This window comes from Haemaphysalis longicornis, unplaced genomic scaffold (assembly GCF_048455015.1).
Source record: "Haemaphysalis longicornis isolate Haplotype H1 unplaced genomic scaffold, Haemaphysalis longicornis Haplotype H1 scaffold_4, whole genome shotgun sequence".
Taxonomy (NCBI): Eukaryota; Metazoa; Arthropoda; class Arachnida; order Ixodida; family Ixodidae; genus Haemaphysalis; species Haemaphysalis longicornis.
The window spans coordinates 116878762-116895502 of record NW_027526361.1 but is presented as its reverse complement, the minus strand read 5'-3'; the positions used below and the strand labels follow the sequence as shown (position 1 = coordinate 116895502).

Sequence of the window (16741 nt, the reverse complement as noted above, 5' to 3'; positions counted from 1 at the left end):
TGAAAGTCTCTGGCTCTTTTTTCTTTCTTTTCATGTGAGAAATGGCTTGAACTTAATCGGTGACAAGTAATGCCGTACACAGAGTGATCACTTGAGGCAAAAAGCAGAATGGTGTAGTTTTAGTTCCGGAAGCATTACTATGTATGGAAGCATTGCTTGTCACCTACAGACTTCGCCTAGTTGGTACATCACGATACAGTACAACTTGGGCTAGTTGTTACATCACGACAGGGGAAAAACTGCACAGAAAATGAGGACAAAAGAAGGCGACGAGTCATACAGATCCAATGTAAGCCCTTCAACGACAGGCGGCTTCCCCTCATTTCTTACTGTTTCGCGGGACACAACTATAGCGAGGTGGCTCAACATGCTGACACACTTCTGATTGCTGGGCATAGACTCTTTTAAGTGCAGACCACTTTAGGAGCTCGCCTTGTCGTCGTAGCTCGCTCACTGGACCCACGTAGAGCCACACGGCGTTCCGTCGTCACGGCTGTCGTCGCGATGTAACCCAGAGTCTTCAAAAGCCAAGTGGTTTATGTAGTCATACGCGTTCGGAACTAATGAACTGCTGGTGCTTTTGATACATCCCCCCGTTGTTTAGCGCAAAGAAACCTGTAAGTATATTTAAGGCAAAGTATACGTAATTGACCGGCAGCGCCTGCATTCATTTAGTTACGAACGCTCGTTGGGTTAATTTTTACAATAGTAAGCGAAAAAAAGTGGCAGTGCAACACCCGCACGTGCTGGAGTAAAAGCAAGCACGAAAAGAACAGAACTCCCGCTGGCGCAGTTTCAGATGGGGCGCGCGAGCACTGCGAAGGCGGGATATTTGAATTGCATTGGGTGGCAGCAGTGAGCGGATAACAGCGCTACAGCCCATTGTGGCGAATCACTGCTCTGCACTTCTGACAGCTTTCACATTGAGTGGAACGGCTTTAATTTTTTTGCGCCACGCCATGGCGGACACATACATTTCTGATGCTGCTAAAGACGCGTGCTCCCGGCGGCACCCCTCCAGAAGCTGGGTACAGTACCTTTGTGGGAAACGGTGGTCTGCCGATGCTGGCACACACTGGGATTGTTACGTTGTCTAAATACCGACTTGGTTTTAATCACTGCCTTGGTGTCACAGGCAAGCTTTGTGAAACATGACAAACATGACTACCTTCAAGTGCTCTTTCATTTAGGACTAAACAGATCCAAAACATTGTGCTTTAGCACCCTCGATTAGGCCTGTTCAAAGAGACACAGACATGGTTACCGTGTGCGGTGTAGAAAGAGGGTATTTTTCCCTGAGCAACAACAGGAGAAAAGCAGTGACCAGCGCCATGCTGTTAAAGGTAAGAAGCACCAACTGGCTGTGACCGGAGCTGGTACTATTTCTGGACCGTCATTTCCAACACCACTGTCAAGTGATCCAACTGCTTCCATTGTGGTTGAAATTGGAGTAGCATGAAATCAAAAGACGATAGTGTCCTGTGTTGAATCGAAGCCGTGTTTGATTCCAAGGGCAGATAAAAAAGATGGAACGGAGTTGTGCATTGCCAGAAGTGTGCAGCCAAATCTGTCTGCCCTTCTGGTTGCTGTTCGTGCTCTGGAAAAGGACTACAATATGCCATCTAAAATTTTCCATGGTGAACCTGTTTAGGCATTCTTTTTTTAATTAAGGGATGCATGTTCATGCTACAGTCAAACTCGCTTGTAACGATCCCAGGTATAATGTCCTACTTTTACAACGAACACTTCCGACACGATCAGGATAAAAATATGGTGCATACGAAGTGAAAAAAAAAATTAAAACAGTCCTTAAAGCATCAGAAAGGCAGCGTGCTGGTGCGTTCACCACTTCAGCTAAATCGCGACTAAGACATCCCAGATGGGCGAGCACCGCCCGCAGTTTTCGGACGCCGCGACCGAAGTCACTCACTTTCCAGGCATTTCTCCAAAGGCAGGATGGCAGTGAGGAAGAAAAAAAAATAAGGATAAATTTAATTGTTTTTAAAAAATTGTGGTAATTAAAGCCCTAAATTTTACGCCGTGGTAAAGGTTATAAAGTGTGAACAATTTAGAATCTTAAACATATGCGAGATGCTATAAATGAACATTACATGCCACTCCGTATCAACTGCCGCTCAAGCGTTGCTACCGCACATGGATCTTCACGCCGCCTGAGTTACTTAGCGCCGGTGGTTACTTAGCTGCCATCTAGAGATCGCGGTTCGGCGGCACTTCGTCAGCACAGTTGCTGATAACGAACAGTGATGACATTCAAACTTTCGAAATTCGCTCATCTCCGGCTGAAGCGACGCAGCTCCCGGTACGCTCAGTCAGGCGCGGCCGATATATCCGTCACGGTGAGTGGAGATTTTGAAGATGTACGAAAGAATTTCGTCGCGGGCATTGCGCCGGTAGCGGCAGGTTCGACGCAAACACAGTTTAGTTCGTTCGTAAGCACGCAAGAAGCGGGCGTCGCTTCATGAAGCGAAAAGGCTTAACTTGTCACCGAGCCGGTTGTTGGGCATGTTCGCAAATCTTCGCGCGTTTTAAAGGGCGAGTCCTTATGCAATGAACTACTGATATAACTACTTATATAATGTGACGTGCAGAAATGCCCTAATATACTTCCACAGGAACATCGAGGGATGAAACATCATGCGTATAACATTTTCCGACAATTGTACCGCGGGAAATAGGTATGGACTGGGGGGAACTCGGCAAGCACTCTCAAAGAGCAGGGTACTTCTATCGCTGAGAGGGACAGTACTTATTGCCAGTGATGACATGTGGGGCAGAAACTTCGTGCCTTAATAAAACTTGTGTCAGCTCAACGCGCGATGGAACAAATTATGATAGCTAGGAGCAACACTTGGAGACAGAAAGCGACCATCTTAGACCAGAGTTGAACAAACGCCAGCGGAAAATATAGCGTTAAAATTAACAAAGAGAAATGGACTTGGGCTGGACATGCAGTTTCAACAAAAATGCCAAGCGGTGGATCTTCAAGGTAAGAGAGCGGATGCCCAGAGATGGGACTAAAAGCAGGGCAAGACCATCAACTCGATGGAGAGAGCAATACGGAAATTCGGTGGCGAATTCGGACAGTGCGAGACAGGAGCATTAGCCCTAGCCACAACCCAAGCACGCAAAATCATCGGCGACTCCCAGCCCATAATATGCAACTCCACATGGGGAAGAATCTCCGGCACTGCAGTCCTCGCGTACCTCGACACGTGGTCTGCGGAAAAGAAACAGAAACTATGCGGCACATAGTGCTGGAATGTGAGTGCATCCATCCAAACCTACGTGAGGAAAATGTTCGGCTTCCAGAAGCCCTAGGATTTAAGGGTATTGCACAGAGGGAGTTAACTTCAAGGCTGTCGAGGCGACTAAATGAAGATTAGAATGCTGGTGGACGGAAAGCAGAGAGGGGAAAAGGGCCTAAGGAAGCTACAAACTCCGGCAGAAAAACGTATTTCGAGCCTGCCCTAAGAGCAGCGCTATGATTAAACGATGCGTAAAACATAGATTAGTGTAAAACATAGATGTATTAGTTTCTTTGGTAAGGTGACATCCCATTAGCTTGTTACATACGGGATACCATTAGCAATCAAAGAAATAAAACAGGCAAGTCAGTTGCTGACAACCGATGTCCCGATGCAAAGGGAGGGTCACTAATCATCATCATCATACAGAAGAGATGTGACGGAACGGGCTGCCTTGGTCAGCGGCAGGCTGCGCGTCTGCGAATCCCGGTCACAGTTCTCTCCTATAACCACGATTTGCAATACAGTTTCTCCATCACTCACTCACAACTCCACCCTGGGCGACCTCCCGGCCTCTGGGGGTGGTGGTGAGGCCCATCAGGGCCACCGCTGCACCCTACTTGATTCCTCTGCGAGACAGGAGCCAACGTATAGACGGTATTCATTCAAAAGTTTAGCGGGCGATTTTCTTCGCTTGGCCACACTGAAAGCCGCCATGTCTGTGGCCACTGTGCTAGCGCATGCGCTGTGCGCCCACATCTCGAGAAAAAAAAAAAAAAAGCACCGGTGTCCCGTTTGTCGTCTGCCGCGTTTCAACCCAATTATCGGTAGTGGCGTCAAGAGATATATTATTAATCGCATTCACATTACGTGGTGGCGCTCTACCACCTGCCATTGATAACTTCGCATCACCGGAGGATGAAACCGCGGCAGCGAACGGCCGGAACGGCGCGCAAGTCCGACACTGCAGTTGGCTGCCGCCGTGGATGCCGACGCAAGTGCACCCGCACCGTATCCACGACTTTGTCTGGTAAGTTCCCTCTAATACATGGTTGATTACAAAAACCGAATAATTTCTTTGGAGAGCTGTTTCACGCGTACGCCGATTTAGCGATGGTAGCGAATGCGAGGCCGGTGCTGTAACCCGAGCGCTGACGGATCGCAAGCGCCCTTTGAACAAATCCCTCGAGTTTGGCTTCCGTACGGCAACATTTTCTGCATATGCCTTCGGGCGATCGCTTTTCCGCGAGCATACGCGTGACTTATCGCGACGCAGTCGCACGCATACGTGGGCTCTAACGTTTTTATCGCTCTACCTACTCGTGCACGCCCCCGTCTGCCAACGTGTTTTCAAATAAATTGGAATGAAAACTTACGCAGGCAGCAATGCGCCACCATCAGCTTCGCAGTCACCAGTCGCGGTCGCACGCTGGATGCCTTGTCGGTTGTTCGAACGAGGGATAAAAAACAGGCGCGCTCTTGTTTTTTATTTAAATCGCGGCAATCACTGACACTGACAATCACTGACATCACTGAGATTTTCTTCAGACTCCAATTCCAGAGAAAATCTGCTGTTGCAGTGACCAACCCGTTCCGCTGGTGCCGTGTAGATTCAATGCGCAAGTCTTGACGCAGAAAAATTACTAGGACCCAGATTTCGGAAGTGTAGTGGACGCGCATTTCACGGCGCGCTGAAGGTGCGTTTCTCACGCTCGCTCGGGCGGCGGTTCGCGTTACCGGACCCGCCGGATGTGTGACGCGTGAGCTATCGTGTTCCACGCCTGCGCCGCCGCGCCATCGGGGACCGGAAGGGGGGGGGGGGGGGGGGGGGTTATTTCTCTTCGCTTAATAAGGCACTTGAGTTCCAGCAACCGGTCGGTGTGGTCGCTTTCATCGTCGCTCGTCAGTCGAGGAGACATGGTGTCAGAAGTGGGATAAAGTTAGCGACTCATCGATCAATTATTAATAGCAATCAGTCTAAGGTGTGTAGCCTGCAAAACACGCTATGGCGGATGGAGATCCTTCTATCCAGTTCAGCGGCACCGGGCTTCAACCGCCACCGAAATTCGATTTTGGGAACCCAAGCTCTTGGAAAGAATGGGTCTACCAGTTCGACGACTATTGCTATGCATCTGGGCTCTACCAAGCGCCGGGAGAAGTACAGGTCAGAACGCTTCTTTACGACATGGGCTCCCAAGACGCCTGCCGCATTCTCAACACTCTAGCATTGTCCAGCGAAGACTGGAGCTCACTAGAAGAAGTTCACCGATCAGTTCATCCACCCGGTCAACGAGGTCTACGAAAGTGTCCGCTTCCACCGTCGAACCCAGGGTGAAGGCGAGACCGTAGACGAGTTCTACACTGCGCTGCGTACACTTGTCAAAAAGTGCAACTACGCCTCAGCGGAAGTGGAAGAACGACTCGTTCGAGACAGGTTCGTCGTGGGTCTCCGGGACTCTAACCTTGTGGACAAACTGTGCCGAACACAAAAGCTTACCCTTGAAGAAGCAAGACTACAGGCTCGCATCAACGAAGATGCCGTGAAAGCCCGTGCAGCAGTGTTCCAAAAAGAGCCGAATCCTGCTCACGTTGTGGCCGAGGCCAAAGTTCAAAAGCGCTTCCAAAAGCCGCGACATGGCTCGGATTCTCAAGGGAGCTCCGGCAAGCGTGTTACGAAGTCCAACACAAGCGACGCTACCACGAGCTGCAGATACTGCGGTCGACCAACGCATCCTCGAGCAGATTGCCCAGCTAGGCAAGCCAAGTGCAAAGGGTGTAATCAGATTGGACACTTCGAAGCAGTCTGCGAAAAGAAAAGCAAGAAGAACATGGGAGCTCTCACACTGCACTCCGTAGCAGCCATCACCAGAGCCAAGTTCGTAAAAGTGGCCGTCAACGGACTACGCTAACTTCAAGGTTGACTCGGGTGCGGAGGTGACAGTGGTACCGGACTCGTTTCCAGGCATACCGAACAGCTGCAAAAGCCAGAAGGTGAGCTTACGGGCCCAGGAAATTACTCCCTCACCGTTCTAGGAACATTCCAAGCGAAACTGAGCTGGAAAGGCAGGTCTACAGTGCAAACAGTGTATGTTGTGCCTTCGCAAGACCCGCCGCTTCTTGGATTCCCTGCGATACAGGCTCTTGGAGTTGTACGGTTCGTGGACAGTGTAACGGATTCTACCGTCACTTTGAAGGACAGTCTCTTCGATGGCTTGGGTGAGCTGCAAGACGAATACGTGATACGTCTCCAACCAGGCGCCAAACCGTTCTCACTCAGCGTGCCGAGAAGAGTACCGATTCCGCTTCACAAACCAGTTCGAGAGGAGCTCACCAAGCTCGAATCCCAGGGAGTCATCCAACGGGTGGACCGTCCCACACCATGGTGTTCCGGTATGGTGGCTGTTCCAAAAGCAGGAGGAGGCTACCGAATATGCGTTGACCTCACCCGACTCAACGCAGTCGTGCTTCGGGAGCGTCACATACTACCCTCAGTCGAGAACATCCTGGGACGCCTCGGATCAGCAAAGGTATTCTCTAAGCTCGATGCTACCGCTAGCTTTCACCAGGTGAAGCTTTCAGAAGAAAGTCAAGAACTCACTACGTTCATAACACCAATGGGGAGATTGTTTCCAAAGGCTACCTTTTTGAATCTGCTCAGCGCCAGAATATTTTGAGCGACAGATGAGCAGAATTCTGGAAGGCCTCGAAGGAGTTGTGAGCATGATTGACGACATTCTTGTCTTCGGAGCACCGCAGCAAGAGCATGACCAACGTCTCAAGCAGGTGTTATAGCGCTTGGAAGAAGCGGGAATCAAGCTGAACCGCAAGAAATGCACGTTCTCTGCTAACCAAGTCAAGTTTCTTGTAGTCGTGGTTAGCGCACAAGGAATCATTCCCGATCCAGAAAAGGTCGAGGCCTTGGCCAAGCTACCAACCCCATTGGATGTCAGCGGTGTCCGAAGACTGCTAGGAATGGTGAACCATGTGGGCCGCTTCATTCCTCATCTTTCCGACATCACAGCACCGATCAGGGCATTGCTTCAAAAGAGAAACTCATGGCTTTGGGGACCGTGCCAGCAAGCTGCTTTCGACAAGCTCAAAAGCTTGCTCAGTTCAGAGGTCTGCATGGCTAAATATGACCCATCGTACCCCACGGTTGTGTCAGCTGACGCAAGCTCATATGGTCTCGGAGCCGTATTGCTTCAAGATCAACCATCGGGAGAACGACGAGCGGTTGCTTACGCCTCACGATTCCTAACGGACACTGAAAGCCGCTACAGTCAAACAGAAAAAGAAGCTTTGGCTGTGACGTGGGCTGTCAAGAGGTTCGACCAGTTTCTGAGGGGCATCGCATTTCAAGTCGAAATGGATCATCGTCCTTTAGTCACGCTCCTGGGATCAGCAGAACTCGACATGATTCCGCCCAGAATCCAGTGCTTGCGAATCCGTCTTATGCACTATCAGTTCACTGTTCTCTACGTCCCTGGCAAGCTGATTGCCACGGCAGACACGCTGTCAAGGGCTCCTATTCAGGGACACGATCCTGAGCGAAGTCAATGGCAGACAGACTCCATCGAGTTATTCATCGGGGAAGTCGTTACAGCAGCTGCCACCCTCATGTCCTCCCGCATGGATGCCTTACGCAAGCACCAAGCGGAAGACGGCATCTGTTCTGGGCTACTCCGCTTCTGTGAGAAAGGATAACCAGAAAACGTCTCAAAGGTTCCAGTTCATCTAAGGAAGTACTGGAAGGAAAGAGGCAACATCACAGTGTGCGATGGCTTCTTGCTCAAAGATCGCCGCATCATTATTCCAAGCCTGATGCGCCGTGAGGTACTTCAGCAAATCCACGAAGGCCACCAGGGCATTGGACGGTGCAAGGCAAGGGCAAGGGACGCAGTATGGTGGCCTACCCTTAACAGCGAAATTGAGCAGCTCGTAACATCGTGTGAGAAATGCGCTCGGACGAGAGTTCAGCGTTCGGAGCCACTAATCGCAACACCGACTCCAAATCGGCCATGGCAGCGTGTAGGCGCCGACTTGTTTGAACTTGATGGAACTCACTACATAATCGTGGTGGACTACTACTCTCGTTTTCCGGAAGTAATCAGCTTGTCGTCGACCACCTCCACAGCTGTCATTGTGGCTGTCAAGAGCACGTTCGCGCGACATGGAATACCTGATGTGTTCGTGTCCGACAACGGCCCGCAATTTTCGTCATGGGTGTTCGCCGAGTTCGCGCAGACCTACGGATTTCATCACATCACGAGCAGCCCGGGCTACCCACAGTCAAACGGCGAGGCAGAACACATGGTGCGGACCATGAAGGATCTTTTCACAAAATCCAAGGACCCACACATGGCGCTTCTGGTGTACCGCGACACGCCAGGAGCGAGCGGATACAGCCCATCGCAGCTCCTAATGGGCCGACATCTGCAAACGACAGTGCCGAAGATGCCAGACACCCTGCAACCGGAGTGGCCACCACATGACGAAGTTGCAGCTAAGGATAAAGCTAACCAAACAAAACAAAGTCAAGACTTCAACCGTCGTCATGCCGCCCACCAACTCCGCCCACTCGCTGACGGGGAGGATGTGTGGGTGCAGGATATGTCATGCGCAGCAAAGGTGCTCAGCCCAGCAAGAAGACCACGCTCATATGTGGTGGAAACACCGACAGGCATCATTCAGCGCAACCGTCGGCATTTGGTGCCGTTCAACGGTGCAGGCATGCCTGATGGCCTTGCGTCTGACAGTTATTCAAGCACAGACGAAACACCAGCAGTGACGGTTGAAAGCTCCGCGGATCAAACCCGCCGGATGTGTGACGCGTGAGCTATCGTGTTCCACGCCTGCGCCGCCGCGCCATCGGGGACCGGGGGGGTTTATTTCTCTTCGCTTAATAAAGGCACTTGAGTTCCATCAACCGGTCGGTGTGGTCGCTTTCATCGTCACTCGTCAGCCGACGAGACAGGAAGTACCTTAATTTGAGGAATGAAAAAAAATTGGGCATTTTAATTAGTGAACAAAGCGGAGTAACGCTAGTTCCATCTTTGGCTCGTTCCTTTTAACTGCGCTATTTTTACTGTGCACCTTAGAACACCCGGTTATTCCTCCCTCCCCCTCTGTGCTTTTACTACATAGCTGCATTTATTACATGGAATGGCGAGTTGATTTTTAAGCAATGCCTTGGGCACACATGGTATCTAGCAGGTTATTTTATGCACCATTCTTTTTTTAAGCAACCAACCTTCCCAACCGGCAAGCAGACTATTCATATGCTTGCAGGCTCTGTTTTCACCATCCTTGCGTCTGCACATATGTATATTTGTTAAACGTTGCCTGCATACCTTCTAGTCCAGACTTCATATTTGAAAAGCGGCAACTGGCCACAGTTGCCGCTTTTCTAATGGAGGCGAAAAGCAGAAATGCCCATGTTCGAGATTTTGGCACATGTTAAAACATCCCCAAGTGGTCAAAATTAACCTTAGTCCCTCACTACGGTGTGCCTCATCGCCTGTGTAGTGTCAGTGTGTTAAACCTCATAGTCAATCAAAGTGTTCGTACAAACCTTCTACAAAGCAAGCACAAGCCGTTTTCAACTTTATGTGGTCACTGGTGAACTGACTGTTGTAAAACTGTGCATCGCAGCATGTTTAAGTTCACATGTTACTACTCACTCTTGCAGGTCTGAAGCATGAGATCAACCACTGGCTCTCAACAGCCACTCCCCCAGTCCGACGAAGTCAACAAAAAGCCATCCAGCCACCACTAGGCACACAAGGCTGCAGAAAAAACTTGGCATAGCGTATGCATGTTTCTGGCCTATTTTTGCTTCTCTTAAAAGGTAAAGTTTATGCAGCCTGTGTTGCTTTTCAGTTTCAGTTGTACAACTTTTTTTTTTATGTTGATTATGCAAAATTCGTGTTGAAACGTATAAAAATGTGCAGTGCCAAAGGGACACTGCACCTCCAAGGCAAACTTCATTTTAGATTTTTTTATCCTTCACCTCCGTAAATGCTGGCATCATTACAGGAGTACTTGCCGAACGTTTTGATGTGTGGGTGTTTGCGTCTGTCCCGAATGCAAGATGGTGTGCCACGGTCCCTTAAAGGGGCTGGACCTACCCCACTTCTGATAGTGATGAAAAGCATGTCATAGTCTTCACATAAGCCATATGATGGCCAATTCTTTAAATACGTGTGAACATCCACTGCCTGACTACTCTTTACGTCCCAACTTTCAGCCTCTCATCAGTGCTAGTAAACATCCTACTCGAGGCTGACCCCTTTGCTAAGCTGCACAGAAAAAAGGTCAACCCAACAGCTCAGCCATTATCAGCAGCTGACAATCCTTGTGAATCCTCAGGTGCTGTCAAGTGCACAAATAATTCCTCCATGTGCTCACCTTTGTGAGAAAGAAACGAGCCAAGAATGCCCCAGCAACACATCAGTGATGGCCTCCCAGATGGCCGATAGGATTCTCCAGGTACAGCGCGGAGGGGTTTTGAACCCCCTCCCCCAAACATTTTACTATGCTGCACATAAGCAAGTGCTAGCATTCATTTTGGCAAGGCTCCTTCCATTCTCCCATACCTCCATACACACCCAACCCCTAAAAGTATTTCTGGCTGTACCAACAGTTGATGGACTGTGAAGAATGAGCACCCTGGAAAGAACTAAAGGAGGTGTTTCAGGTGTGCATTTGGAGGTTGTCAGGTGACACACTGTTGAGTCGAGTTGATACGTGCAGCATACCACGGTAGCAATGCACCAAGCATGTGTGATCCTGCATTCAAGGCCAGTGCACTGCAGGCGTATTAGTAACTGCACTTGCATTGGGTCAAATTAAACTACGCAGCTGTTCAGAAAAACAATGGGGTGTACTCACGGGAGCAAAACTCTAGATTGATGCAAGCAGCAGCTGAAAGGCATTACATGCTGCCACATGAATAAGTGCCTCCTGCCAAGAAGACACTGGCTGTACGGCCTAGTTTAACAGTACGATGTTCATTTCGTGCTTGTTGCTTTGGCTACATGTGGCTTCGGCCTTGTTGAAGCGTTTTAGCGATTAGCGGTCAGTAATGCATTGAACGTTTTTTTCTTGACCTCTGATTGGGAGCTTAAGCACGCGACAGGCTTCATTAAAATCAAGTCCTAGCACTTCGGGATTTACACTCTATGCGCAGATTGTGACTATTCGTGAAGGACGAGGACAATAGAAAGGAGCAGTAAAAAATTCTTTAGGGCCTCATCTGGGGAGAGTGACCATTTGGGCTCCTTTCCTTGGTTGCAGCAAAGCCAAGGGAATGCGAGCTGTGGACCGGCGACCAAGGACAACTCCACCCGGAGCTGGGATTGTGTGCGCTGGACGTTGCGTCGTCGGCTGTCGAGCACTGAGGGCCAAAACCATCGAGGACAGGCGGCCATATCCATGCCAACAGAATCAACCTAAACAACAAGGTGAGCTGGGCAGCTACGGTCTCCCACGGCAAACACACTCAGAGACACATGGTCCCCCAGAGTCAATACACTCACGGCAGACATTCCGATTCATGCTCAGAAATTAACAAAATCCATCACATGCTTGAGTCCATTATCGTTGCAAAGAAAAAGTTCTAAAAGCAGCCCTAACTGAACTTAAGGGAGTCGACACCACTGTGAACCCCGCCTCTTCCAAAACATCAGACCAGCATCTCAGGCCATCGTTGACTCCAGCCACAGCAGGTTACCGACCTTGGGGTCCTCAGAAATTGGGTCCGCAGATGCAATGGACAATTCTCCATCTGGCTCTACTCAGTTAAAACACTGGGACAAGAAAATTGGCCTTGGCAAACCCCCCTTGCTTCAGGGTCGGATGATTAGTACGTTACGGAAGGTGTGCTTCAAAATTTTGGAGAAGAGATCATGGAAACCCTTGTGCGACATTCAAAGCCATGTTAGTGCAATTTGAGGATAAGATTGGTGCTGAAATCACCGGTCTCAACATTTGCATCACCGGTTCTTTGAGGACGCTGCGTGAAGGGGAATGGGCCCCATAAAATCGACTGCACGTGCGTCTGGCCTCCGTCAGCGGACAGTTCCAAAGTGCTCACCAATCGTCTAAAGGCACATTCCCACTGGCGACTTGGCACATTGCGTGACATCGCAAGTGATGAGCCGGGCATCGCTTTTTCTCGCTTTGCGAGGGAGGACAAGATCGCTCTAGGACTGAATCCCCTCGTTGCGCCTCGGCAATGCAAAACCGGATAGCCAATCATGGCTAAGGAGTCAGCTGACGTAGCTGCAAAGGAAAGATTTGTTTACATCCAGCAATGCAAACAATGGTGAGCCGCTGCTGCCGCACAGGGCTGACTGTGCCTGTCGGGTCAGGGGTCAGGCCGGCAAGGAATTTTTCATGCGCTTCAGTTCTTTGGTCAGTGACTTCAGGGTATGTGTGTACTAATCAACAAACAGTGTAGAACTCATCAGTGTGGAAAGTCTTTTCAAATGGCAAACACGGTGTAGAACTTGGAGCGTTCGGAGGCGTCAAAACTTCTGCGTCTGTGAAAAGAAGTGAAATTTGCCAGCCGGGATGCGAGTATTGTTGCATGGAATTAATTACTAAATGCAAAACATGGCTGACCGGCACGTTTCTCCTAAACGTATGGAGCCCTTCTCGCAACACCTCCAAATTGACCGAGCTTTTTTAGAAAACTCTTGAAATTTTCCATTTCGACACATTACTCATTGTTGGTGATTTTAATGCACATCACACTAAGTGGGCATTGCAAGCATGACACCATTAAAAAGCGAAAACCTTTGGCTTGAAGCCCAACAAGAAGGCCTCACCCTTACCACTGACCATACGCATCCCACTTGCACCGGAAGTAGTGTGAGCAGTGATGAGCAGCAGTGTGAGCAGCCTTGCCTCACTTTTACAGAACACACGTAAAGGAAGACCACTTTACGCAACACATAAGAGAATCTCGGCAGCGACCACCCGGCAACATCAAACGAAGGTCTGGTAGGCCCGCTTATCCTCATTTACTGAGATGCATTTCAAGGGCTCTGAGTGGTGCAGCGGGATTCCTCACACTCGGTGATTGGTCCACATATCTGAGAAATAACTAACATCAAGGCAAAGGCGGATCAACTGGGCCGAGATGCTGAGCAGGCAACTAATTATACATTTGAAGCAGGGAACCAATGCCAGGTTGACTTGCAGCTTCCCCACATGTGGGAGGCCAAAAGTGGTTTGCAACAGCAACTCCGCAAGAACAAAGTCAGTTGCAATGTGTTTTGTCGCCTGGATTGGCTTGACCAACACATTGAAGAATACTCAGTTATTGCGACAAAATTGGCATGCAGCTTGCGATTGCACCGTGAGAAGCAACTACCCAAGACATGAAACGTCGTCTGATGCTTAATCGATCTCGGTAAGAGCCAAGCCATACATTGATGCAACCTAATGGGGAATTCCATTGAGAGAACAGGAGCAGTGGCATCGTGCAGTGAGGAGTAGGTGACAGAACACTTGGGGGCACGCGGGAGCAGGGCCACTGCACCTGCCATGAGTGCGGCACGCACCCGGAGAACAGGTGGGAGAGGAAAAAACGACGAGGGGAAAACACGGTCCCGACCGGCTGTATGGGCATACATGATAGCATTTATCAGGTTAAATAAGGGCGATCCGGCTACACTACTTGCAGTAGCAGCAATATGAGGCCTGTCTGCAAGATTGGCGAGTGAGGAACAGGCGGTATCACTACGAGGGCGTCTCAAATACGACAAAAACCAGTAACAGAGGCTATTTTGCTCATATGCACCATCTCTTGGGGTGAAGTAGAGGTTAAACTGCCGGCTACTTGTTCTTGTAGTCGTTCGTGCGAATCTCCCCAGTGCCGTTCGTTTTTTCTCTCTCTCTCTCTCTCTCTCTCTCTCTCTCTCTCTCTCTCTATCTCTCTCTCTCTCTCTCTCTGTCTCTGTCTCTCTCTCTCTCTCTCTCTCTCTCTCTCTCTCTCTCTCCTCTCTCTCTCTCTCTCTCTCTCTCTCTCTCTCTCTCTCTCTCTCTCTCTCTCTCTCTCTCTCTCTCTCTCTCTCTCTCTCTCTCTCTCTCTCTCTCTCTTCAGCCCTTAGCGTTTTTGAGAACTGAGAACGAATATTTCAGTAGAAGAAACACCCCGCCCCACGCAGAATCGTTAAATGATGTACAACCAAAGTGGGAAGCTCCTTCACTGGGTCTGTTTACCAGGGGTGAGACAGCTGCGCATATTGCGCACTTTTGATACAAATCTGCTTTCCTGCGCCAGGCTGCTCCAAAAGCTTGAAAATGGCAAAAATTGCGCCAAACTGCTCCAAAACAGTCTGAGAGCCAAGGATTTTAATGCTCCAGCCAGTTTCAGTGGGGAAAACGCTTACTGACGGCATAATTTCCCAGCACCCCCAAGATGATCCTGTTTGTAAAGGTTTAATTGATTGATCATTCAATAAAAAACCCGCATAAAATTGTCCCCAAGATAGTGTTTTCGAAGGTCACCATGTCGGGTTTTTTTAAGTTTTCCCGTGGAAAACAACTGCAAAGTCCTATAGAAAAAAAACATGTATGTGTACTCAGGCGACAAACTACTGGTGAAAATTGATGAAAAGACGGCAATTTTCGGAGCGCCGTATCTCCGGAACGACATTACTGGTGTGGTGAATCTTGGTGTGGTGAATATTGGAAAACATGGCCGTCGGGCGAAGCGGTTGCTCGTGGTTCAGGCAGAGTGCTCTTCGCCGATTTCTACTGTGGTTTTGGTTATGGGGGTGGCTGGGTTTTCATTTAGTCGTTTGATCTGTTGAGGGAAGTTGCGTGATTCGAAGAACGAGGTCGAGTTCATCAAAAACATGGGGCCCGCGAATTCGCCGTGTTTCGGCCTCGAGTGAGAGGCGCGGTGCGTGCTTGAAGTGAAATTTCGGACTCGTTGCGGTGTTATAATAAAACGCTGAGTGATTGCTGCCTTTGACAGCGAGCTTGCGAGTGGCGGAAACGGGACGATCGACACTGCAGAAGTGGCGGCGCAGGCTAAATCGCCGCAAAATGTTCAAGCAGTGGCCGATAGCGGGACGGGCTATTATTGCACGCTATTAATAATGGTTTATCTATCTGAAGTGAAATTTAATGCCAAGAGGGACGTGGCTAAACTATACCAGCGTAATTCAAATTGCGATCGTAGTGAATGCGCACCTTGGGGATTGAAATAGGCTGGTGGGGTGCGAAGATTGTCATCTCGCTTTGCGCAACTTTTGCCACGCCTCTGCAATTGTGTGTAAAGCAGAGTCTGGGATTACAAATATAATAATTTCAGCATTCATATGATAATGAAAATGCCTTACGATTGCTTAGTTTTTGGATTCGGTGTTTTCAACGGCACTCCATGCTATCTGCATAGAGCCTAAGAATTTATAAATGGCTTGTAAAAAGGTAGTGCAGTTCGCTCCTTGTGATACTCTAGTAGAAAAAACTTCATTGAAAAGCTGTTTCAGTGTTATGTACGTTCAAAACCCATTAAAAAAAATTCCCGCGCTTTCCCGCGAGGGGAACACGAGTAAATGCGGAGCATTGGGGCCTCAGTACTGATTGAAGGCAGTGTTGCTTCCATCGCTTCTTCCGTGATGCTGGAGTAGCAGACACGAGTAAACGTGGGCACGAGCGTCAACCAAGGAAGGAAGGAGCAACGCAGTGACTGAAACACGAGCGACCGCTAGCCGCTATATTTGCAGTGCGCGCAGTAGAGGGAGAGCAGTACGGGGGGGGGGGGGGGGGGGGAGCGCGCATGCGCAAGCAGCGCACGCCCTTCCAAGCCCCACCGCGCTGCTATCACGCACCTGACCGCGACGGAGCGAACGGGCTGACTACGACGCATGCGCGTGCCAGCTGCTGTTGAGAGAGAGGAGGGAAGGAGAGGCGCACCTGCTGCGGACGCGGAACTGTTGACACCGTCCGACGCAGGAACAGGCGAGGCTAAGAAATGCTCTGCATTTAAAAGTGCACTCCCCCCCTTCCGCCCGAGTTGCCAAAAATTTGATTTTTAGGCTCCTAAGGTGACATAATAAATGTCATCATTCTGCTCCAAATCAAGGTTCTTCTGCTCCAAAATCGAGATTTCGCTGCTCCAAAAACTGCTCCCAAATCTGATTCAGCTGTCTCACCCCTGGTTTACTGAACAGCACCGTTGATTCTGGGCATAGAGTTCAGTGAGAGTAAAGCCCCTCCTATGGGCAGGGCCGCGGCGGAGGGGCTTTAATTTAGAGCAGCCCAGCGGCAGCGCGGCGGCGCGTGTCATGTCGTCGCTCCATGTACCGTAATTACCCGATTCTAACGCGCGCCCTTTTTCCGGAAAAATAGGCCGAAAAATCACATGCGCGTTAGCATCGGATTCGAAACCGAAACCGAAACAGCAGAAATTTCGTCCCACCCATCGCCATCACCATGTCAAGATGGCGCTAAAGCTT

The 16741-nt window shown here is 49.7% G+C and overlaps 1 long non-coding RNA gene across 1 annotated transcript; it reads left to right on the top strand.

The window, feature by feature from the left end:
• The first annotated feature begins 4024 nt into the window (after positions 1-4024).
• Positions 4025-14181, top strand: LOC144179298 (uncharacterized). Its single transcript, XR_013324198.1, has 3 exons — positions 4025-4296; positions 9955-10074; positions 11562-14181. It is a non-coding gene; the product is annotated as an uncharacterized LOC144179298 (long non-coding RNA).
• Positions 14182-16741: the final 2560 nt, after the last annotated feature.